At 35.4% G+C, this 27,641-nt stretch overlaps 1 pseudogene; it reads left to right on the top strand.

Annotated features, from left to right (window-relative positions):
• Positions 1 to 927: 927 nt before the first annotated feature.
• Positions 928 to 27,641, top strand: part of LOC124989293 (axin interactor, dorsalization-associated protein-like) — a 75,398-nt pseudogene continuing 48,684 nt past the window's right edge.

The raw sequence follows: 27,641 nt of genomic DNA, 5'->3' as shown, positions 1-27,641 counted from the left end.
GTAGATAATTCAATTAGTTTTATTAGAAAGTAATGTTCACTGTTAGAAGGGGAAATAATTCACTCTTTTCGAGGTCAAATTATAAAGGCTTTTGCATTTCATTTACATTAAATGAGAGTGATTTCATAAAGTCTAAACTTGACAACTAGAAATTCCACCCACAAATCACTAAGTAAATATCAGATGTGCATCATGATTAGTGACCAATCACATCACTTCTTTCAAAGTCGGCTGGGGACTGACCACTGTGCATTTGCTATTCAGTGCTCACCCAAATAGCATAGGTGTAGTTTTGTGAGTTTATTATCTCCCATTATAAATGAGATAAATCAATAACAAAGATCAAAGTTCATTGAAAACTAAAAAGTGATGGTACGGAAGTGGAATCCAATACAAAAATAAATTGAGTTATGAAAGAAATAGCTGAGTGGAATGTTGACACTTCTGTCATTCAAGAGATTTTAGTTATATGGCCAGAGGAACTCAGGAAGGGCAAACTTCCCAATGTAGAGGGCAAAGTTAGTTGTAGTAAAAATGATGATAATATTCTAGATGCTTGTGAAATTTGGCATTAAAATAAATTGCAGACATATTTCATGGTATTGTAAGCACAAATGATATAATTTTGGAAGCTGGACCAAATTGAGGAATATAAAAATAATTCTATCTCTTATTCTATACATTTTTGGTTTTGTGAACTTTCTTTTAAGTTGCATTTATCACCCTGCCTTTCTTCCTATTTTAGTGAGTGTATTTTAAGAACGAGGATATTTCTTCATGTACTGATGATATAGTCCTCGAAGTCAGCAAATTTAACATTGATTTCTGCATTAGGGTTCTCTAGAGAAACAGAATCAACAGGAAATATGATTATAAAAAGGGGATTTATTACATTGACTTACATGACCAGAAGTTGAGTAGTCCACAATGGTAGTCTGTAGCTGGAGAGCTTCAAGAACCAGCAGCTGCACAGTCCAAGATGCAGAAGCCCCTGAACAAGAAAACTCAATGGTGCAATCTGAGTCCGAGACCAAGGCTTCTGTAAACTCCTTGGAGAATCATGGGCAGAGTCTGATATCCTCAGATGATGGAAGCATCAATTAAGAACTCATTCAAGAAGAGCTGAGCTTGCATATGCATCTACTTCCTTGTTCTTCTAACTTTTATTCCATCTTATTGGGTGGAGCAACCCACGTTTAGGGAGGGTCTCCACTTCAGTTCACTATCCCACATTTCAATCGTTCCTAGAAATGCCCTCATTGACACACCCAGAAGCTTCTTAATCATTGGCATCTCTTAATCCAACCAAGTAGACAATTCAAATTAACCATTACAATATAAAAATACCATCTTTAGTCCACATGCCAATTTTGCTTATTGGCCAAATAATGATTTTTATAGTAATTTTGTTTTTCTTGATTTAGGGCCTAATTCAGAACCATATATTTTATTTAATTACGGTATTTCTTTCTCTAGTGTTCTTTAATCCTGATCAATCCCTCTGTCTTTCTTTGATGAAGACAGGTAAGTAATTTTGTAAAATGTTCTCCATCTTTGAATTTGTCTGAAATTTCTTAGATTTTACTCAGGTTATTTTTTCTGAGAGAATCACTACATAAATATGCAGTGCTCTTCTTCGTGCAGAGCATCTGGTTGCTGGTGATATTGTTTTATTCTACTATTCATTATGTAGTAAACAATTGCATTCCTCTGTAAACTTATTTTTCCTTTTTAATTGACGAGTCCTTAGTGGGGCTATTCTTTGAGACTGTATAAATGTACTTTCATATTTTCACCCACAAGTTTGAGCAATCTTTCATGATTGTCTTGCCAGCATCAAAACACAGTGTATTTTTGGGAATAACTTCTGCAAGTCCTTGATATTTACCCAAAGAAGTTGAAAACTTATGTCCATACACAGATCTGCACATGCATGGTTATAGCACCTTTATTTATAACTTCTCAAACTTAGAAGATACCAAAATATATTTCAGAAGATAAATGGGGAATAAACTGTGGTATATCCAAACAATAGAATATTGTTCAATAGTATAAACAAATGATCTGTCAAGTCATGAAAGATATGGAGGAAACACATTCATATGACTGTGTGAAAGAAGTAAAATCTGAAAAGCATGACATTCTGGAGAAGGTAAATCTATGGAGACAGTAAAAAACTCAGTGGTTGGTAGATAGAGAAGCGGGAGGAGACAGAGAGGTGGCCAACAGATAACTTTTAGTTCATTGAACACTCTCCATGAGAATTCTCTGTCTCTAAATTCTCTGTACTATAAAATAGATTCATGCCATTATACATGTATCCAACCACAGGGCATGTACACTACCAAGAGTGAAACTGATCGTACACTATGCACCTTGGGAGATTGTGATGTGCCGATATGAGTTCATCAGTTGTAACAAATGAGCCTTCCTAGTGGAATATGTTAGTAATGAAGGAGGCCATGCATGCCTGGGGGCAGAGGGTACATGGAAATGTCTGAAGATTCCACTCAATTTTGCTGTGAACTTAAGACTGCTTAAAAAAATAGCCTTTAAAAATAACTTTTCTAAATTATAACTGCAAATAATTCAAATACCTCCTTTATGTAAGAATCAGATTACTAACCCTCTAAAACCTCCAATGCTAAACTACATTTGAACACTCAATGTATAGTAGGTATTATTTAGTAAATTTTGCAGAGAAATGAGGGAGCATTATTTAATACCACAAATTGGTTAGAAATCAGTCAACATATCTCTTAATTTATCAAGAAATTTTTCACTCCACAGCAAAATAATATTTTAGCTGGTAAAAATTAGAAGGAAAAATCATTTAAAAGTACTAGAAACTGTCCTAGGGGTATATAGAAAATAAACAATTATACAAGATAATCTACTAACACTCAGGATAGAAAATGTTTATGAGTTGCGCTGCACTCCATTACCACACTGTACCCTTCCTGTCCTAAGTCAGAGGAGCTCTAATAGGGAAATACATGACCAGGAAAACAAAGGCTCTCTCTCTCTCTCTCTCTCTCTCTCTCTCTCTCTCTCTCTCTCTCGTCAACTCCATTCTGAGATGAAGATCTACTGGGAGGGCAGATGGATGGTCTTTCTCATCACTCCTCTTCAGCCTTATGTTTTAAAATCCCTTTTATAGTCAGATACAATTCTGAAGCTTGTATCTCCCACCCCCACGCAGGCTTCACTCATTTTCCAAAGGTTCTGCCCAAACTGTGGAAGACTAAACATGTTGGAGTTCCAATTCCCCCTTTTCAACTCACTTGTGCACACAGATTCCACAGGAAGGACAAGCTGAGGAAAAGCAAGAGCCACCCACTCTCCCTGTGTCACTCACTAAGCAAGAGAGATGCTTCAAGAATGGATGGTTCCTGTTCCCAACAGCAATGTAGTGAAACAGGAGCTCCGCTCAGTGGGAAAGGCAGGTCATAGAGACCAGGCGCCGAGGTTCTAGCTGGACAGGGGTGTTTTGGAACAGAAAGTAGATTACACTGTGCTTAAGGGCATTGTTGAAAATAATATAGATTTGGTGGAGCATAATCAAGAAAAAATTAGTAGCCTCATGACAAAACTAACAACGGTAGATGAGCCAGGAATTTCACAGAAAGAACAAAAGGGACGGAGAAGATGGACCTTTGTAGGATCACAGTCAGCTTGGAGGTTTGAGAAGACTGTGCTCATGTGCACCTGCTCAAAAGGAGTACTTGCTAAAAACCATTCCCCAACCTTCACAGAGACCTATCAATGATGGAAGTTTCTATGATGCAGAAGGTTTAAAGTTAATCTCTGATAAAACACTTACTGATCAGTAAACTATGTGGTCACAGGGAAAATTCTTAAGAAGCCCAGCTTAAAAATAAATTACAGAGGCTGTGTACGTAGCTCAGTAGCTCAGAGATAGAGTGCTTGCCTAGCATGTGCAAATCCTTGGGTTTGATCCCCAGCATCACACCAAAACCAACCAAACAAAACACAATTACATTCATCCCTGGCCACCTGGAAAATTATGTGCATGATTGAGGCTATGGCCTAAGGAACAAAAAAGTAGGGATCCTCTAAACTATTACTTTCTGGCTGAATACAGACTAAAACTCCATAGACATCATAAACTGTGGCAACAGTTTGCAATTAAGGCAGTGAAAAAACAACAGTTTGGGAGAAAATATTTGCAAATCATATATCTGATAAGGAACTGGTACCTATAATATGAAAAGAAACCTTAATACTTAATAATAAAAGTAAAACTCTTAATAAGTGGGCAAAGTATTTATATAGGCCTTTCTCTGAAGAAGATACATACATGGTCAATAAGTAGATAAAACGATAACAGTAGGCATTCAAGAAACACACATCAAAACTGTAAGATACATGGTGCTGGGATTGAAGTTCAATGGTAGAACACTTGCCTAGCATGTCTGAGGCACTGGGTTCGATTCTCAGCACCATGTATAAATAAATAAATAAAACAAAAGTCTATCAACAATGAAAAACAAAATAAAACAAAACAAAAATGCTGTAAGATACAACTCCAAACCCACTGGGATGGTGATAACTGAAAAGTTAAACAATAACAAGGGTTGGCAAATATGTTAAGAAATTGGAACAATTGGAATATTGCCTGCTAAAGTTTACTAAAGGTGTAGTTGCATTAACAATTTGAGTGTTGATTAAACAAAATGTGGTGGAATATAATTCAGCAATAGAAAATAAATTAAGTAATGATAAATCCTACAAGGCTGAATCTTGAAAAATGATTCTAAGGTAAAGAATGTAATCATAAGAGCCTGTATATTATATTGTTTTATTTCTATAAATACCCAGAATAGTCATAGATATGAAGACAGAAAGTAGATTAGGGGTTTCTAGAACCTGGGGTCTAGGAGAGTTGTGGTGGGACATAGGAGGAAAAGAAAGTGACAACTAATAGCTATGAACTTCTCTTAGGGGAGATGAATGTATTATAAAATTGGATTGTAATGGTTGCATCATTTTGTACATTTACTGAAAAACATTTTATTGTAACCTTTAAATCAGTGAATTTAATGTCTTGAGAAATATCTCAATGAAATTATTTAAAATTATTTAAAATTTCATTTGTGATATTAATGGGTCAATAATTATTCAAAAGTTATTTTTTAATTTTAATTTTTATTCATTATATTTTTGTTGTTTTTAAACTGCTACTTATTTCCAGAATTATATTGCTTTCTGGCAAAATAATATATTCAATATTTTGATTTTCCATGGAGACTTTGTGATGATTTATTCAGGCTTAAGATATGGTTGACTTTTGATCCATGGACACTTGACTATAAAGTACATTCTTCTTGTCTGATATATAATTGGATGTATATTTATTAGACCAGTGAATCTCTCAGGATCAACATCAGAACACCCAGACCACACTCCCTTAAGTTCTGATTACACAGGTCTTATTGGGCTTAGCTTCCACCTTTAAATGAAATTTCTCTGTAGGTAAAAGCAACATTATTATTACTCAACAGCATTATTAATTTTGGGTATTAGAGGTTTTTGCAATATACAGTTTTCCTGCTTGATCTAGCAATCACTGAGAAAAAATAATATGTAGAGAGCATTAAAACGATCCCCAGACACTTAAGGGTTTGCATTTAGTGCTTTATTTTTATTTTGCACCTGCAAAGTTGTTCATGGTCTGTACTTCTAAAACATGCTATCTTTGAATCTTAGTCATCTCATTTGTGATGAAAAAGAGTACTAGAAAAACAGTACCATTTCACCATACACCTTATTTTATTCTCCAAGAGTGATGAACTATGTCAAGTTACACATTAAAGCAGGGCTGATCCTTGCCTTCAACACAAGTCACCAACTTCTATGTCTTTATTTAATACTACTGAAGTATGACTATTTTCTTTCATTTAATTCTGAAAATATTACACAGGACCAAGATATTTTAAGGTGTTTTATTTTTGTTTACAACTTCTAATTTGCTTGAAGTAAAAAAAAATAAAAGCATATATTTTCTGGCTCATTTTATTTAGAATTGTTAAGATTTGAACCTTTCCTGATATTAACATGGACAGAATTTGATTATTTGGGTATTTTCTTGACTTTTTTTAGATATCAGAAATTTTCTATTGGATGCATAAATGAGTTTTTGTTTGTTTGTTTGGTTGGTTTTCTAACTGGGATGGAACTTAAAAGGAAGTGTTAAAAATCAAAATGAGATTAGTGATATTAGTTCTCAACAAAACATTTTCCATTTCTTTATATAAATGATACATATGTTTGAGGCATTGGAAAGCAGTGTTAATAACATAACACCTATCAGAAGTTTGCCATATTGTGGAGAAGAAGAAGGGATGAGTAACAATATTAGAAGCTCATTTAAGCCATTTAATAGAGTAAGAATTTCAGGAGATGAGACTAGAGGCAGAGAAACTGGCTAGAAATCTGTTGTAGTAATTCAAGCATGATCTAAGAGAAAAGGACAGGGCCCAGAGACACTGAGGAGGTAGAATTTGCAAGAATGTGATCTTTTGTGTTTGGGAAAACTGGGGACAAAACAAGAGAGAAGAGAGAAGAGTGTTGTTGAGAGACCTGTCTGGGCGACTGGGTGAACATTAGAGAGTATGGAAAGGGTAGGTTTGTGGCCTCAGAGGGCACTGGAGACACCTAGGAGAATTTTACATTAACTTGATTGAAGCTTTTTGTTGCATGTCAGGACTCTGTGCCATGTTTTGGATGAGCACAATTTTTAATTGAATTAAAATACCACTTTTGTCCTCTGAGGTAAGAGGAAACAACAAAGCATGTTTTCTGCCTTCAGTAGCTTTTTGTACTCAAAGCTAAAAACCAGGGGGCAATAAATTACCCATAATCAAGGTGAGGAGACCCAGCCTCAGTGACCCTGACATCGCAGCAATAAGGAAAATGATGTGAAAGTTCTTTACAAAGATGCTGATTTACTATGTAGAACTAATAGAGATGGACTGCATTGTCCCCATGTGTTACATAAAACAGCCATCCATAATCTCAGAATTCCTCCTAATTGTGGGTAGTTGGAAGACAGTCAGAGCTATTTTTATCCATTGATGCATTTCTTCCCCTTCATGGTGATTCATTGTGTGCTTTCCTTGTAGCAAATATAATTTGAGATTAAAATGGTCCCACTGAGAATGCTCACATTAAGCATGAGCTATTTTTTGATACAGACTATCTGTTATAACTTAAGTAGAGTAACAGTTTTATGATATTCACAGGCTTAGGGTAGAAGAGGACTCTGCTGAAGAGTCACACAAGTAAATGGAAACTCATGACTCAGACAGGCTGGATGGAGCCTCCAGAGGGAGGTTCTCCCATGTGTCTACCTTGGCCGCAGATAAACCATTCATTTCTTGTTGACTGAATATACCATGGGGTTTCAAGGTATCCCACCCACTCTCTACACTTATCTGAGTCAAATTACAGAGGTTCCAATTCCAGCACAGTTTATTCTTTTATTTAGTTTGTTTTTATTACTGCACAATAATTATGCAGAGTAGCATGTTTTCTTGTGGCATTTTATACATGCACATAATTTAATCAGTTCATTTCCAGTTTACTCTTTAAAACATACCTTTTTTTGTCTGTGTTGGAGTGAAGTCACTGACCCTTAGTTAAAAACATTAATTATATGACTCTTCCATTTGGTCCTTGGTGAAGGCTTCTTGTATTTGTGTACATATATTCTTTAAATGTGTTTTGCATCTTTCATAGCTTTCCTTAATGTGATTTTAATTGATCACTAGGGACTTCAGGATCTCAGTTGCCTTCCTGCTAAGTACTTTACCCACAATAGATGCTTGATAAAACTTTTTCCTTTTTGGGGGGATGGTGGGCATGATGCTTACAACGATGTAGAAAAATTTAGTTTCACTGGAAATGGTTTTCATTAATTTTATTAGCAATGATGCCTTCACTGTGAAATAAACTTGCAGAATTCTAAACAATGGAAATATTTCATTTATTAGGATATTTATGTCTACCTTCTATTCAATAGTGAACTTTTTAAAGGGAAGGGGTTAATCCTCACTCATCCCTGATTTCCTCTTAGGTAGGAGACATTTCATAATTGGAGTGATCCTTCCTCTAACATAAATTACACTTAAGTGGGGGAATGGACAACAGCCGTAACAACAACAATTTAGCAATTATACATGCTGTTGTTGCTGTAAACAACAAAATGCCAGTTATAAATCATTTGTAAGTGTAGTGCAGTAGATTTAAAAAGAAATGATGTAGAAAGCAACTAGGTGATGATAGCAGACAGGTGACAGGGAGGCCTCTTTGTAAAGATGCTATTAAATTTGTAAACTGTTGAAGGAATAGTGAGCCTGTGCAAACTGTAAGCAGAGTAGTAGATCAGCAGCTGGAGTAAGGGCAATCTGGTGTTGGTTGTGAGGGACAGAACTACTGTTACGAAACTCGATTCTCAACCACATATGAAGCTAGTGCATTAACAATTGACTAAACTAAAGATGTGATAGTGTGAGCAAGTTATTTAAAAATGTCTTGACTAAATAGCAAAAGTAGGAGGACTGATTTTGAGGGGAATGGGATTACCCACAAGGTGAGGTGACAGAGGTGTTTGTTATTTTCATTATTCTGCATTTAATAAATTTGATATGGATTACATTTCTTAAAGTATTACTTTAAAACAAATCATGAATCCTCTACGAATATAAATAAAGATGTCAAATATTGTATTTAACTCCTTAATTAATGAGAGAATCAGTGAGGAGTTATGACTGGAGAATTCAGAGAACCACATTATGGATAATAGGAATGCTGAAATGAATTTTAAAATTAATTCAAAATTAATCCATGCACAGTGAAATAATTACATCCTATCAGATGCAATTCACTAGTGTATGTGTGTGCATAAACATATATTTATATATATATTTCCCTTTTTATCAGATTTCCATCAATTAGAATTAGAATATTGAATTAAGAATAATAAAATAGAGCAAAAATAATGATGGGTTGAGACAACTTGGAAGTTTGCTAGACAGGACACTCGGAAACACATTTTGCCCATTTTACAGTCTCTTAGAATAAAATTTTAAAAATTAAAAAAACAGAAAAAGATGGCTTTTCCTATATTAATACATTTTAAAATACTGAAGAATAAACAATAATCATTCAGGACCTTAAGGAAGAGAATTTAAAACCTTAATAATGGAAATAAAAGACATAAATAAATGAAGATTAATTTCATACTACTCAAAATGAAGCATTAATTTTATTTTGATGTGATTCTTATCAATATACAATATTACTTTTATTCAGCATAATTAAATTGAAATTTAATTTTAAGAAGAAACAGAGGGTTGGGGGCATGTCGCTCAGTGGTAGAGTAGTTGTCAAGTATGCACAAGGCCCTGGGTTTGATCCTATCACTGAAAAAAAACAGTAAATAAATAAACACAAAATAGAGAAGTAGTTAAAGAATTTTATGAAGGAAAACTGTAGAATTTCCACCATCAATAGTGACAAATAATATATAATAATTAAAGGAGTATAACATTATTAAAAACTAAAACAGATCTTTGGAAAAATGCTAAGTCTAGATCTAAATAAATATTTAACATAAATATATATATTTATGAGGAATAATATATATACAATATATACATTATATATATATTTTTTGAGGAATATATATATTATATACATTTTACATATAATATATACATTATATATATTTTTTGAGGAATAATATATATATATAATATATATATATATATATATATATAAAAGAGGAACAATTAATGGTGGGACTGTAAGGTTAAAAAGTTTGGGTTTAACTGGTTTTATTTGGAGATAAAAGTTAAATCCTAAGGAATGCAACTCCTGGCCAGAAATCTCCCGAGTGATCTGTAAAGCCCCGTCACAGTTAATTTCAATGTCTTTACCTGGTTGATCTCATGAGCGACAGCTTTCTCTATACACCAGAGGAGGAGCACAACCAGGGCACCGATGTCTCAACTCAGGCCCTTCCAGTCTCTTACTTTGCACACCTGCCTTTACTAGCCCAGGTGCTTTCAATCAGAAGGATTTTCGGCAGAGGCTTTTCTTTTCCATGGATAAAGTAGAACAGTGAGGGATCCAGTACCTTCTCTCCTTTGATCCCTTGTATATATTACTGCAGTGAACAATAAAGGTCTCAACTGCAACTTCCTTTCTGGCTTGTGGTCTCAGTTTAATGCTCCAACAATTGCCAGTTCAGTTCTTAACTCAACTCATGACAGATCCCTGAATCTCATCCTATATGAAAGTAAATTTGAGATAAAATTTCATTTAAGACAATGTGAGACATTTAACTGACAGAAAAAAAAATTAATGAATAAAAAGTAAACAAACACAAAACAAAAAGTAAAATTTAAAAGCATGAACTTTTTCAGGCACATGCATTTTCTTAAGACATATTTCAAATTATGGAGGTCTTTTGCTTGACTTCAAAACATACTAAAAAGCTATAGTAATCAAATGAGAATGGTACTGGCATAGAAACAAACACATAGACCAAGAGGACAGATAGGAAAATTAGAAATATACCCACCCATCAACAGGAAACCGATTTTCAACAAAGATGCTAAGAACATGCATTGAGGAAAGGACAGCATCTTCAATAAATGGTGCTGGGAAAATTGGATATGCACATGCAGAAAAATGAAACTAGACCCCTACTTCTCATCATCTAATAAAAACCTCAAAATTGATTAAAAACTTAACTGTGAGGCCTGAAACTATGAATGTACTAACACAAAACATAGGAAAACATTACAGGACATTGGGATACAGAAGAATTTTTTGGATAAGATTTCCAAAGCAAATTAAACAAAAGCAAAAATAGATAAATAGAATTAAACAAAATAAAAATCTTCTGCACAGGAAACAACAGGGTAAAGAGACAACCTTCAAAATTGGAAAATTTATTTGCAAACTACACATATGATAAGGAGTTGATACCCAGAAGACCAAAGAAACTTGAGCAACTGGATAGCAAAATTTTAAAAAAGCAATAAACCTAAATAGATAATTCTAAAAATGGGGACATTTAAATGGCCAACAGGTACATGAAAAATGCTCAACATCACTAATCATTAGAGAAATGAAATTAATATCGTATATATAATTACACATATATATGGTAAAAGAGATGGAGGAAAGGTAACCCTTGGACACTGTTGGTGAGAATATAAATTAGTATAATCATTGTAGAAAACAGTATGGAGTTTCCTCAAAAAGTTAAAGCAATCCCACTCCTGAGTGTATATCCAAAGGAAATTAAACCAATGTGTCGAATGGACATTTGTTCTCTGGTGTTTATTGTATGGAAACAACAACCTAAGTGTCCATCATTGACAAATGGATAAAGAAAAAAAAGTGGAACATATACATGATGGAATTCTTTCCAACTGTAAAAGGATGGAATCATATTATCCTAACAACATGGATGAAACTGGAGACAATATGTTTGTGAAATAAGCCATTCATAGACAGGCAGAAAGACTATCTGATCTCACTGATAAGTGAAATCTACATAAGTTGATCTAATAAGAGTTGAAAGCAAGATAGTGGTTACAGCAACCAGGGGAAAGCAAGGGGAAGGGAGTTATGGGGAAAGGTTAGTCAATTGGTACTAAGTTACTCTCAGGAAGAAGAAAGAACTTCTGATGTTCTACTGCAAGTAGGGAGAGTACATGTAGCAATAATGTGCTGTATGTGTGAAAAAATTAGAAGAGAGGATTTTCAATGTTTTTGCCACCAAGAAATGATAAATGCTTGGAGATACAGATATGTTTACCCTGATTTGAGAAAATAATTCAAGATATATATCAATACATCACATGATGCTCCATACATAATGTACAATTTTCACAAGCCAATTAAAGCAATTTATTAATTTCAAAATATTTTCAAATCAATAGGAAGCAATCAACATAATATTGACAAGAAAAAATGAGCAAAAGAGGGAGTTTCAGGATGGTCTAACACAGGTGTCCAACACTCACCTCTGCCTCAAAAGAAAAAGAAAATAACCAAAGCATTAGATTGATAACTATAATTTGAGGTGCATGTCCATGGGAGAATGCTGGAACTCAGCAAAGGAGAGACTACAACATTTTAAGACTCAGAGACCTGGGAAGATAGCGTAGAAGGAAGAATGATGAACTGTGGCAACTACCAGTCTGACTCCCCAATTAGGGGAAGGGGTGTTCTCCTTTGCAGAAGAAAGGGTGAATGGGAGAGTTCCAGCGAAGTCCATCAGTGCGGATAACAGCTAGCCCAACTACTGGAAAATTTCACAATTGTCCTAAACTTACAGCACAGTTAGGGGAGCAACTTAAGAGGCTGAAAAGTAGCTTTGCTTTTGAGAAAGAACTTATATTACCCTCCCTAACCAATCTCTAAGACCCAAGTTGCTATAGATAGTTATCATTTTCTGAAGGGAGTTATTGCCCAAATTTATAGTGCTCTAGAGGTCATGAATCTCCATAGATATTCTGTGACAATGGCACAGGGCATTGCAGCCTCACCAACCCAACTCAATGCAGTAGAGTAACTGTGACCCAAGTGCCCAAGCCTGTTCAGGTCCTTGAGCAGAAAAGTGTTGTAGCACAGAGGGTGATGGAGTATGCTCTTAAGAGTCAAGAGAACGGAACACTTGTCTTTTGGGAAAAAGGGCATGGTCAGATGAGTGTTGGGTGTGCAAATGCTAAGACTAAAAGCAGGCACACATATGGTCCCTGTCACTACCCTGTCACAAAAGGTCTGGATATGTGCTGCTATAGAGGATGGATCCATGAGTGCCACAGAGGGATGCTGAAGTCCCTGCTGCCTCCTGCCCCCACACAGTGTGGGTCCATGCCATAACTTGGTCTTCAGGCTTCTCACGGCTACCAATGATTGAGGCTCTTTCCAGCAGCTCTCCTCATCAGTTTCTGAGGAAATGTCCATCACTGGAGTGGTATCACCAACCTTGTTGTCAGAGAGGCCACACAGTGGGCACCTCAACCCATGGCTGTGTGCAACATACTTCTCCAAGCCACTAAAGGATCCCTCCCCACCTGAGACTCTAACTTTGCCATAGCATGCACTATGCCCAAAGTCATTAAGTGCAGATGGAGAAGCTATTGGAAGACTATCTTACTGTGCCCAGCTGGCGTGAAAGCCAGTGCTGCATAATAAACTGAAACCTCAAGACAGGTCTTCAGAGGGAACCTGTTTACTACAAGGGCCAACACATAAAAGTAGTACAGCTAGCTGATCCACCACATGCAAAAATCTCAGCAACACAAGACATAAGGAAAAAAAAAAAGGTAGTATAATGCCTCTAAAAGAACATAATAACTCTTTAGCAGCAGGTCACAAAGAAAACAATGTTGATTAAATGCCTGATAGAGAATTTAAAAGAATGATTGTAAAGAATCTCAATGAGATCTAGGAGATACAGATGAATTATGTAATTAAATTCAGGAAAATATACATGATATGAATTAATTTCAGCAAGGAGATAGAGATTTTGATAAGGAACCAAACGTAAGTCTTAGAAGTGAACTAAATAAGTCAAATAAAAATAACAGTTGAAAACCTTAAACACATATTAGATCAACTGAAAGAAAGAATATCTGAACTTGAATACAGACCTTTTGAAATGTCTTGGTCACACAAAATATAAATAAATAAGAAAACATGAAGACAACCTTTAAGGCCTTTGCAACACAATTAAATGAACAAATTTTCTCATTATTATGTACCTAAAGGGAAAGGCACCAAAAAATTATTTGCTGGAAGCATAGATGAAAATTTTCCTAACATTGGAAAAGACAGGGACATCCAGGTACAGAAGGCACATAGGACCCCAAATAAACATAACAAGACAAAATATTCACTCTGATATATTACAGGTATATCAGATATTTTACACTATTAGAAGTATAAGACAAAGGAAGTATTCTAAAAACTGCAAGAGAAACATACCAAGTCACGTTTAAGGGAAGTTCTATTAGACTAATGGCAGATTTCTCATAAGAAACCTTGAAAACCAAGAAGAAATGGAATGTCATATTCCAAGTTCAGAAAGAAAATAACTCAACCAAGAATGCTAAATCTAGTAAATCTATCCAGAAGAAGAAGAAGAAATAGAGATGTTTCAATATGGACATAACTAAATACAACGTATGAATAGAAATAAACACATGAAAATGCTTGTTGTCTCACTGGTTATGATAAATTAAAGTAAAAAAAGTGAGATGTCATTTATATCCCTCAAGTTAAAGAGAATTTCTTGAAAACTAACTTCTGGAATTTATTATGATAAAAGAAATACCAATATTCATGAATAACAATAAAATTAAGACGACAAACCATTGCAGAGGTCACTTTTTCAAGCATAGAATGTGCACGCTTTCACTGAATCCAAGTTCTGCATGTAGAATTACATTTCTGTAGGTTCATTGGAAGATCTACAAAAGGATTAGATGCTGCTTATGTAATGTTACATTTGTAATATAAATTATTATGAACAATCAAAATATGCAATGATGAGTTCAAATTCACATGGTAAAGTATTTTACATTTATAGAGAGTACTGCTATAGAGCAAATGTAGTTGTATCCAAAATAAATCATCATGCTTTTAGGTGTAAATCCAAGTTCCAATGACAGCAAAATTTAGCTGTCTCTCTTGGTTTAGTTATATTTACTTAGGTTAGGTATCCTTAGTTATATCTCTATCTCTATTTCTACATGGAGAGAAAGAAAGAGAAGAGGAAGAGAGCAAGGGAGACAGACTGACTCTCTGTTTACTATGATTATACAAAACATTACTTATTTTGTTCTTTGTATTGTAAAATGAACGTATAAAATTGTTTAAAAATATTATTGTTTATTTAGCACACCCCTCTTTTTTATCTCTGTTTCTCATTATCATGGAATTACTTCACAACTCTGTTGATTATAATAAACTGATAGTAATGGAAATATTTCTTGCCTGTTGAAACAAATAGTAGTGGAGATGCCAGTGCTTATTTTGTTAGTTTTTCATCTCTATACATTTATTTTCTAAAGGCTCAAGTGTAATCTTTGAATTCTCTTGTCATTTGAACTTGTCATTGTATTTAATATATCATTCATTACTCAATTAATTAAATCCAATCTTGGAATGTCTTATATTTGTATGAGAGTCATAATTTCTACTTTTTAAAATATCTTTTCAATTTATTCAAATACTTACAATGCCAAGTATTATTTCATAACAACCACTTAATTCACTTCCTAAAGTCTATTTTAATCTTACTAAGTTTTGAAGGACATTATCTTTTAAAAAGCATATTAAACATGGTTCTTAGGTTCTAGTGATCTATCAAATTGTCATTTAACCCTAAATATTGATATTTTAGATTAGGCTCAGGGTCCTGGATATAAGAAGCAATACATTTAGAAAAAATAGGTGTAGGGGTAAAAATTAAAATGTTCCCTTCTTTCTTGGAAAGAGGCATAGTTTATTTTGTAAAATCCCCCTTTGTGTCCTAATTTGTTTTCTCTCTGACCGGTCACCAATCCTCCAGTGGTAAAACTCTGCCTTATTTTTCTGTTCCTTAGTTTCAGAAGGCTAATTTAATTCAATTAGTGTCGACTAAAAAGCAACATTAAAGCAACTATGCAGCAGATATATAACATTTGTTATAATTAATTTTAATTCAGTTTAGAATTCTTTTAGCTATTTCAAACATTGTCTAGACCTCTTCTCTCTACTCCAAGGGCAAGGTGTAAGCAAAAATAATGGAAACTTGAGCAAACTTCAATGGAGCAGCAAACTGTCTTTCTTAAGCGGCAGCAGAACGGCACATTTTCAGGGGAGAAAATGACAATTGGCTACTGGAGGGGTCAGTGTTTTATAGGTTTTAATGACAGTTAATCACAGCAGAATGTTTAGTGTGACTTAATCATTAGACACTTAGGAAGTGCTGGCTGGGCACTCAGGAAACTAGTTGTGCAGGTTCAAACTCTGAATCAGAGAAACAGTTGTAAAGATTTGAAAACCATTGATACTTGGATGGAAGTCCAGAGTCCAGCGCCCATTGTTTGCCTTCTCCACCAAGACCCATCCTTTCTCCCCGAGGGTTGTTATTCCTCAGCTGTCACAGGGGAAACCCTCAAGTTTGGCACACACCTTCTTGTTAACTAAAATTTAGTCCTTTGCTGATGAGATCAGTTTGTCTCATTAGCAATTCAGCAATTAGGAAGGTATAAGAAAATAATGTAAACATCTAACTGGGGAGACAGTGCCTTCTTTTTAATAGCCCAACTCATTCTGACAGGACTTTCTGTTAGTCACCCCAAACTATATCTATTTTAGCTGAAATCATTCTTGGTTCTCCAGTGCCTGAATACTGGAGAAATACTCACTTAAAGTCTTGGCTTGATTAAAAACTGTGAAAGGTCCAAAACATGTAAACTTAACAAGACAGAAAATGTCGTTAAATATTAATCCTTTTAAGAATACACCATTTCTTGGAAAACATCGAAGCACAATAAATCTTCCTGAAAGTTCATGTTCAGCTTTATTTGCATGAAAGTAATTTAGACTATGGCTGTAGAAACAATAAGACCTTAATGCTCAGGGGTTTAGCAGAATAAAAGTGATGTAGGTCATAAGTAACTTTGAAAAGTGTTATTCTAATGGGAAATTGTCAGGGAAAAGACAAGAGAGAATTATACAGAAACTCTCTAGTTGGTAAACATCTTATTTATAGGGATGGAGCAGGGAGTACAGCTTGATAATCCTGAATGTGTATTCCAGAAACATACAAAAATTAAATGGATGGTGGACATTAAGTGCAAGGTTTCTCACTGATGAAGCACGAAATCACAGGCAAGCAGGGAGAGAGCCAAGGGTAAAAATGTGTTCTGTGGAATTAGAGTGGAGATGTTAGTAATGAACTCATGTTCAGCTAAATGCATGTATACAACAGATTGGTAGAGACATAATTATGGGGATGCGTATAAAAGGAGTAAGGATCATACCCATAGTTTCTGACTCTGTCTGCTTGGTGCATCTGGAAACAATGAAAACTAAGTAGCAACAAACTCACCTAGTGCCCAGATCATGACTCCTAAATAGTGTTCCCCAGTAAAAAGAACCAATCTCCTTGAAACAATGGCGGGTTCTAGGACCTGAACTGAGAAAAATATCAGATGACCTACAGCTAACTGGTAATGCCAGAAAGAAGAATATGTTCAGAAAATCAAAGGTGTGCCAAAACCACACAGGAACCAATCTGAAAAGCAAAACAACAACAACAACAACAACAAAACCTAAAAACAAAATCAAGAAACAAACAAACAAACAAAAAACTCCAGTTGACAAAGTTGGAGCATTTTAAGCAATGAAATGTTATGTGGCGAGATTTCAATCTGCACTACAAAATAAATTCACATGGTACATGCTGAGGTGAATAAATGATTCCATATACAAGTAAGTGGGTGAAAGGGATGAACCTTCCTCCCAGAATTCTGAATAACACGTATTACATATTCTCTTCACCAGGATGTGGACTCTCACTGCACCCCTCCTTCCACCAAGTTTGAGTGTGGATGGAGTTAGTGATTTGCTTCCAAAGTATAGATTGACTTACCAAAGAAATTTGTAACTTCATTGTGGAAAAACCTGGCTGACACCACCCTAACCAAGTGTTAAGGTCAATATAACCAGTGTTGATATGATGGAATGTAGTCCAAAATATAATATTTCTTAGTTGCTCCTTTATCAGTTTAGTACTGAGAGAGCTTGAAGAATTTACACCTTATTAAAGTTATTTAGTGTTTAGGGTGAGGTTTCATCTAAGCTCTAAGTACTAAGCTCTAAGGTTTAGTGCTTTGCTGATGTTTAAAATATCTATATGATTATTTGTGTTATTTGTTTACATATGTATTCTCATTTGTTGTGCTTTTAAAAAGTACATTTTGATTTTTCATATTGCTACATATTTGCACATGCAATATTATTCTTATTTGAATTTGTTTTCTGTCTTGCTCTCCTGAGATGTTATTAAAAGAAATTACATTTTAAATGTCACGTGATCTATTTCTCTTTAAATGCAATTGTTTCAAGGTTTTCAAGATGGCGGACTAGAGGGCGGCTGCATTTCATGTTGCTCCAGGACTCAAGATTCAAAAGAGGAGATAGTGAGTGACTTGGGACCAACTCAAAGCCGCCGGGTGAGTTTCTCCCATAGGGGAGGCGTCCCAGATGGGGCAGTAGCCCCAGAACGCAGAGAACTTTGTGAAGTAGAGTGACTCGGCGAGACGCCCCTCCCCCCGCTGGAGCGGTAAACACGGACAGCAAAGCGGAGCGAAAAAACGGCGGAGTGAAGTTTCCAGGACTGCGGGCAGCTTCTCTAACCTAAGGAGACTCATCTGCGAAGGGTGAGGCTCCCAGGCACAGGAGGTAGGTCCGGGCCCCTGGGAACGTTGCCTGGGAAGGCTGCCTTGCCCAGGCAGCAAGACACCCCTCCCCCCGCTGGAGCAGTGAACTCGGAAAGCAGGGAACTTTGCAGAGGAGGCCCAGCAGCACACCGCTTGGTTTTGGAGCGATCTGCCGGGGCTCCCGCGGCTGCCAGAGAAAGAGTGGGGCGGCGAGCTGTTTGGACTCAGCAACCGCCTGAGCAACGGGGAGGGGGCTGTCCTGAGGAGGTGGAGGTGCGCAGTGAGTTGCTTGGTCTCCAAGCGCCCACACAGAACACCAGGTGGCTGCCTGGAGGAAGAGATGAGCAGCGGGTCACTGGGGCTTGGAGCATATGTATGAGCCTCCAAGTGACTGCTCAGAGGATGGGTCGCATAGCCAGGTGATTAGGTGCAAAGCACGGTCCGGTCCGGGGACCTAGGCACCTTTTCTTGAAAGAGTTACACAGAGACAAGCTGAGGGGCGGAGCGAAGGTTCCAGGACTGCGGGCAGCTTCTCTGAGGATGGGCTACCTAAAGAGACTCATCTGCGAAGGGCAGGGCTCCCAGGCCCAGGAGGTAGGTCCAGGCCCCTGGGAATGTTGCTTGGGAAGGCTGCCCTGCCCAGGCAGTAGTTGTGCACTGAGGGGAACCTCTAGGAGGGGAACTGACTAGTGAGACCTCCCCACCGGGTGAGTCTTCCCTGCCGGGTGAGGTTTTCCCACAAGGACGGTAAAACCAGAGACACAGGCCCAAACAGTCCTTGCCTCAGCCTGCAGTCTAGTTCCCCTTTGGATGAACATTGGTCAACAAGTAGAGGCACCTCTGCCCACTAGCAGGAAATATACCCCACCTGAAGACCACCACCCCTAGAGAGGCAGCTTCCTTGGGGAGCACCACAGTATCAACTTCCTGTAAGACTTCAGGCTACTGAAGGATAAGAGGGGATACACTAGCAATCTTCAGGGACATTATAAATCAATAGAGGAAATCTGCAACATCTCTGCAGTCCACTGACACCTGAATGACATGAGAAAACAAGGGAAGAAAATGCCTCAAACAAATCTGGATCTTACATCAATAAAATCCAATGACACCATGGCAGAAGAAATGTCAGAAAGGGAGTTCAGAATGTACATAATCAACATGATAAGGGAAGCAAACTATGAAATGAAAGAGCAAATGCAGGCATTGAATGAATGCACCAATAGACAGTTAAAAGAGCAAATACTGGAAGCAAAAGACCATTTCAATAAAGAGTTAGAGATATTGAAAAAAAACCAAATAGAAATCCTTGAAATGAAGGAAACAATAAACCAAATTAAGAAATCCATAGAAAGCACAACCAATAGGATAGGACACCTGGAAGACAGAACCTCAGATATTGAAGACAAAATATTTAACCTCGAAAACAAAGTCGAACAAACATAGAAGATGGTAAGAAATCATGAACAGAATCTCCAAGAACTATGGGATATCATTAAAAGGCCAAATTTGAGAATTATTGGGATTGAGGAAGGCTTAGAGAAACAAAAAAAGGAATGAACAACCTATTCAATGAAATAATTTCAGAAAATTTCCCATATCTGAAGAATGAAATGGAAAATCAAGTTCAAGAGGCTTATAGGACTCCAAATACACAAAATTACAACAGACCCACACCAAGGCACATTATAATGAAAATACCTAACATACAAAATAAAGACAGAATCTTAAAGGCTGTGAGAGAAAAGAACCAAATTACATTCAGGGGGAAGCCAATACGGATATCAGCAGATTTTTTCAATCCAGACCTTAAAAGCTAGAAGGGCCTGGAACAACATTTTTCAAGCTCTAAAAGAAAATGGATGCCAACCAAGAATCTTATACCCAGCAAAACTTACCTTCAGATTTGACGACGAAATAAAATCCTTCCATGATAAACAAAAGCTAAAAGAATATACAAAAAGAAAGCCAGCATTACAGAACATTCTCAGCAAAATATTCCATGAAGAAGAGATGAAAAACAAAGAAGCAAATCAGCAAAGGGAGGAGATATCTTAAAGAAACTCTCAAATAAAAGGAACCAAGTTGTGTCAAATATAAACAAATAAATGAATAAAATGAGTCAAATGACCGGGAATACAAATCATATCTCAATAATAACCCTGAATATTAACGGCCTGAATTCATCAATCAAAAGACATAGACTGGCAGATTGGATATAAAAGAAAGATCCAACAATATATTGCCTGCAAGAGACTCATCTCTTAGAAAGAGATACCCAAAGACTAAAGGTGAAAGGATGGGAAAAAACTTACCATGCACATGGACCCAGCAAAAAAGCTGGGGTATCCATCCTCATTTCAGATAAAGTGGACTTCAAGCCAAAGTTATTCAGAAGGGATAAAGAAGTACATTTCTTTTTTTTTTATTTATTTATTTATTTATTTTTTTTAATTGTATACAAATGGGATACATGTTGTTTCTCTATTTGTACATAGAGTCAAGGCATACCATTTGTGTAATCATACGTTTACATAGGGCAATGATGTTTAATTTTTTTTCTCTTCCCCCCCTCCCCTCCCTCCCCTCTTTTCCCTCTATACAGTCCTTCTTTCCAAGAAGGACATTTCATGCTGCTTAAGGGAACCATAAATCAGCAAGACATAACAATCATAAATATCTATGCCCCAAACAGTGGCTCACCCATGTATGTCAAATAAATCCTTCTCAATCTCAGAAACCAAATAGACCACAATACAATAATACTAGGTGATTTTAACACACTTCTCTCACCACTGGACAGATCTTCCAATCAAAAATTGAACAAAGAAACCATAGATCTCAATAACACAATCAATAATTTAGACTTAACAGACATTTATAGAATATACCATCCAACAAAGAGTGAATACACTTTCTTCTCAGCAGCACATGGATCCTTCTCTAAAATAGACCATATATTATGCCACAAAGCTAATGTTAGCAAATACAAGAAGATAGAGACACTTCCTTGTATTTTATCAGATCATAATGGATTGAAACTAGAAATAAATGAAAGAGTAAAAAACAGAAATTACTCCAACACCTGGATATTAAACAATATGCTATTATATGATGAATGGATAACAGAAGATATTAGGAAGGAAATTAAAAAATTCTTAGAGGTAAATGAGAACAAAGAAATATCATATCAAAATCTCCTGGACACTATGAAAGCAGTACTTAGAGGAAAATTTATTTCATGGAGCGCATTCAATAAAAGAAGCAAAAGTCAACAAATAAACAACCTAACACTACAGCTCAAAGCCCTAGAAAAAGAAGAACAGACCAACACCAAAGTAGTAGAAGACAGGAAATAGTTAAACTCAGAGCTGAAATCAACGAAATTGAAACAAAAGAAACAATACAAAAAATTGACAAAATAAATAGTTGGTTCTTCAAAAAAATAAACAAAATTGATAAACCTTTAGCCACACTAAAAAAGAGAAGACGAGAGAAAACCCAAATCACCAAAATTGGAATGAACAAGGAAATATCACAACAGACACGATTGAAATACAAAACATAATTAGAAGCTATTTTGAAAATCTATACTCCAACAAAATAGACAATTTCGAAGATATCAACAAGTTTCTAGAGACCTATGAATTGCCTAAACTAAACGAGGAGGACATACACAATTTAAATAGACCAATTTCAAGTAATGAAATAGAAGTCATCAAAAGCCTACCAACAAAGAAAAGTCCAGGACCTGATGGTTTCTCAGCCGAGTTCTACAAAACCTTTAAAGAAGAGCTCATTCCAATACTTTTCAAAGTATTCCATGAAATAGAAGAGGAGGGAACCCTCCCAAACTAATTCTACGAAGCCAATATCACCCTGATACCTAAACCAGACAGAGACACATCGAGGAAAGAAAATTTCAGACCAATATCCTTAATGAACATCGACGCAAAAATTCTCAACAAAATTTTAGCAAATCGCATACAAAAAATGTATTAAAAAGATAGTGCATCATGATCAAGTGGGTTTCATCCCAGGGATGCAAGGTTGGTTCAACATCAGGAAATCAATAAATGTAATTCACCATATCAACAGACTTAAAGTCAAGAATCACATGATTATTTCAATAGATGCAGAAAAAGCATTTGATAAAATACAGCACCCCTTCATGCTCAAAACACTGTAAAAAATAGGGATAGTGGGAACGTTCCTTAACATTGTAAAGGCCATCTATGCTAAGCCCATGGCTAATATCATTCTTAATGGTGAAAAACTGAAAGCATTCCCCTAAAATCTGGAACAAGGCAGGGATGCCCTCTCTCACCACTCCTATTCAATATCGTCCTTGAAACTCTAGCCAGAGCAATTAGACAGACCAAAGAAATTAAAGGGATACGAATAGGAAAAGAAGAACTCAAACTATCCCTATTTGCTGATGATATGATTATATACTTAGAGGAACCAGGAAATTCCACCAGAAAACTCTTAGAACTCATAAGTGAATTCAGTAAAGTAGCAGGATACAAGATCAATGCTTATAAATCCAATGCATTTTTATACATAAGTGATGAATCTTCAGAAAGAGAAGTTAGGAAAACTACTCCATTCACAATAGTCCTCGAAAAAAAATAAAATACTTGGGAATCAATCTCACAAAAGAGGTGAAAGACCTCTACAATGAGAACTACAGAACACTAAAGAAAGAAATTAAAGAACACCTTAGAAGATGGAAAGATCTCCCATGTTCCTGGATAGGCAGAATTAATATTGTCAAAATGGCCATACTACCAAAAGTGCTATACAGATTCAATGCAATTCCAATTAAAATCCCAATGATGTACCTTGCAGAAGTAGAGCAAGCAATTATGAAATTCATCTGGAAGAATAAGAAACCCAGAATTGCTAAAGCAATCCTTCGCAGGAAAAATGAAGCAGGGGGTATTGCAATACCTGAACTTCCACTGTACTACAAAGCAATAGTAACAAAAACGGCATGGTATTGGTACCAAAATAGACAGGTAGATCAATGGTACAGAATAGAAGACATGGACACAAACCCAAACAAATATAATTTCCTCATACTAGACAAAGGGGCCAAAAATATGCAATGGAGAAAAGATAGCCTGCTTCAACAAATGGTGCTGGGAGAATTGGAAATCCATATGCAACAAAATGAAACTAAACCCATATCTCTCACCGTGCACAAAACTAAACTCAAAATGGATTAAGGATCCTCGGAATCAGACCAGAGACCCTGCATCTTATAGAAGAAAATGTAGGTCCAAATCTTCAACATGTCGGCTTAGGACCAGACTTTCTCAACAGGACTCCCATAGCACAAGAAATAAAAGTAAGAATCAACACCTGGGATAGATTCAAACTAAAAAGCTTTCTCTCAGCAAAGGAAACTATCAGCAATGTGAAGAAAGAGCCTACAGAGTGGGAGAAAATCTTTGCCAATCATACTTCAGATAGAGCACTAATCTCCAGAATCTATAAAGAACTCAAAAAACTCAACACCAAGACTACAAATAATCCAATCGACAAATGGTCTAAGGAAATGAACAGACACTTCACAGAAGAAGACCTACAAACAATCAACAAACATATGGAAAAATGTTCAACATCTCTAGTAATAAAAGAAATGCAAATCAAAACCACCCTAAGATTCCATCTCACCCCAATCAGAATGGCGATTATCAAGAACACAAGCAACAACAGGTGTTGGCGAGGATGTGGGGAAAAAGGTACACTCATACATTGCTGGTGGGGTTGCAAATTAGTGCAGCCACTCTTGAAGGCAGTATGGAGATTCCTTAAAATCTTGGAATGGAACTACCATTTGACCCAGCTATCTCCACTCCTTGGCCTATACCCAAAGGACTCAAAATCAGCATACTACAGAGATACAGCCACATCAATGTTCATTGCTGCTCAATTCACCATAGCCAGATTGTGGAACCAACCTAGATGTCCCTTCAGTTGATGAATGGATAAAGAAACTGTGGCATATATATACAATGGAATATTACTCAGCCATAAAGAATGATAAAATTATGGCATTTGCAGCAAATGGACGAAATTGGAGAATATCATGCTAAGTGAGATAAGCCAATCTCAAAAAAACCAAAGGAAGAATGATCTCGCTGATAAGTGAATGATGATACATAATGGGTCGTGGGAGGGGTTAGTTTTAGGGTTAGAGTGAGGGTTAGGGAGGGGGGCAAGAATGGGGGAAGGAAGGACTGTATAGAGGGAAAAGAGGGATGGGAGGGGTGGGGGGAAGGGGAAAAAAATAACAGAATGAATCAACCAACATCACCCTATGTAAACGTATGATTACACAAATGGTATGCCTTTACTCTATGTACAAACAGTTAAAGAACATGTATCCCATTTGTTCACAATAAAAAATAAAAAAAAAAAAAAAAAGAAAATACTAGTTAGGTTCTTTAGGGGGAGGTATATATTTTATGAAATCTATAGAATGTATTATATAAATATTATATGATTTGGTTTTTAGGTTAAATAATTTTTTAAAAGTTATCTTAAAATTTGTAAATATAATTATTTTTTATGTATTTATTATCTTATAATACTATCAGTTATTATTTTAAAATATTTATTCTGAGATAGTGCACATATATACACATGTATATGTAAAACAAAATGTTTATTAATTAAAAATATATATTGCATTCCAAGTGCCTAAAGATCAGTACTGTGCAATTACTCTATAGGAGCGTTAAAACAACTCTATGAATTGAGGACTCATTTAAGGCTTAATAGCTGATTTTTTTTCTTGCCCTCAATGTTATTTTCATTATCTAACAGGCTAGCATGGGTTTTTATGTTTTTGAGGTTTTATGTTTGTAGGCTACTATAAAAGAACAAATAAACATCTTTAATCATGGTAAAATCAAGAGAAGTAAAAATATTATTATAGGTATGAAGGACCATATGCACTCTGCATTTTGCCACCACGGGACAGCTACTTAAGAGTGCCTTTAATGGCTTTTACTCTCTCTAGGTGTTGGCAGACAGATGGTTCACTTCCATAAAAACTAAAATTAAAAGAATAAGTGTTGATGTGTAGCTTGGTACTAGGGTGCTTGCCTAGTATGTGGCATGTATAAGGCCCTAGCACAGTCCATAGCACAACAACCAAAACAGTATAGGTAATTAAAAAAATTAATGTATTTCAGAATTTTCAATTTTCTCCTAAACTTCTCATATCTTAGCATGTTGCACTGTCAGCATTCTTGTTTAGAAAAAGTAATTGAAATTATCACTATTGGCATATGACATAATCTTATTTTAATTAGTTTTTCTAACTGATGTATAAAAACATAAAATTATACATGCTCATGAGGTACCACATGGTGTTTAAATGCATGCACACATTTATAATATTTAAATCAGGCAAAGCATATTTATCTCCTGAAACATTTATCATTTCTTTATGGTAAAAACATACAAAAATGCTTTCTTCTAGTTTTTAAAAAAATATGTAAAATATATAACTATAAGTTAGTATCTATTAATCAAATTTTCCTCAAGTTCAGGCTTTGATAACCACCCTTCTACTCCCAAATTCCCTAGGATTAATTGTATAAGATTTTTTTTTATTGCTCATTTGGGTGAAATCATGTAGTATTTGTCTTTCAGTGCATGAGCTACTTCACATCATAATGGCCTCCAGCTTTATCCATGTTGTTGCAAAAAAGAGAATTACATCCTTTTTATGACTGGATAGCATTCCATTGTGTACATGCACCACATTTTCCTTATCTGTTCATTAGTTTATTGACATTTAAATTCTTTTCAGTTCTTGGTTATTGTGAATAGTTCTGTAGGAAACATGGGAGTATAGATGTCTACTCAACATACTGCTTTCATTTCCTTTGAATATATGTTCATTAATGGTTCATATGGTTGTTCCTTTTTAATTTGTGTGTGTGTGTGGTAGTGGGAGTGAAGCACTCTCCCACTGAGCTACACCCTTAGCAATTTACTTTTAATTTTTTGAGAAATCTCCATACTGTTTTTGGCAATGGCTGCACTAAGTTCCATTCCCACCAAACACTATACAAGGTTCCTTTTTCTCCAGATATTCACCAGAACTTAGTATCTTCTGTCTTTTCCTACTTAGGCAGGTGATATCTCATAGTGATTTTGATTTTCATTTTCCTTATTGCTTGTATTGTTTGTCCTTTTTCAAGAAATGTCTATTAAGTTTTAAGACCCATTTTTAAATTTGATTTTTTTTCCATTGAGTTCCTTAGAATATAAGCTCCTTTTCTAATGTGTAGCTTGCACATATCTTATCCCATTCTATACATTGTGCATTCACTCTGTTGTTTCCTCTGCTAAGCAGAAACTTTCTTTTTAGACTTCATATGTCTCTTTTTACTTTTATATTCTGTCCCTTTGTGGTCTTAGTCAAAATATGTTTACCCATTCCAATGTTCTGAAGTAGTTTTTCTATTTATTTTTCTAGTAATTTTATCACTTTCAGTCTTATATTTTAGTCTCTATATACATTTTAATTCAATATTTTTATACAATCAGTGATTGGAATCTGGTACCATTCTTCTGTGTGTGGATATCCAAGTTTTCCATTTAATGGAAAGACTTTTTTGAATGTGTGTTCTTAGCATCTTTGTCATTAAAGATGAAAATATCATTCTAAAATACAATTTAATTTCCTGACACTTTCAAAATAAACAAATAAATCACCAAATGCTTTTATTGTAATTGCATGAAGTAAATAAAATAATTTTCAGGAAGTCCTATTTAATGATACAATTTCTTATTCTGTCTGGAAGAACATGTCCATTGAAAAGCACTTTATTAGCAAAATAAGTTTATTCAAAAATGTGAACTGTAGTTCATCAGTGAAGTTATAGGAAAATTTTTTGAATTATGAGACTTTAAAAAGTATGTCAATAGTATTGTTTTTAATTAACCCTTAGTAATCAACATTGGTTTATGATACTGGATCAAGTAAAGATTTGGAGAAAAAATGTACTAAAATTCAGTTCCATTGTGGTCTCTTATTTTTTGGTGAAAGTGACTATAAATTTAAATATCAATTTTTCTGTCTATGAAGTGCAGATAATTAATCCTAATCAGATGTATTTTATAGTTAAAATT

The sequence above is a fragment of the Sciurus carolinensis genome, chromosome 7 (assembly GCF_902686445.1).
Source record: "Sciurus carolinensis chromosome 7, mSciCar1.2, whole genome shotgun sequence".
Lineage (NCBI taxonomy): Eukaryota > Metazoa > Chordata > Mammalia > Rodentia > Sciuridae > Sciurus > Sciurus carolinensis.
This window is presented reverse-complemented; position numbering and strand designations above follow the sequence as displayed.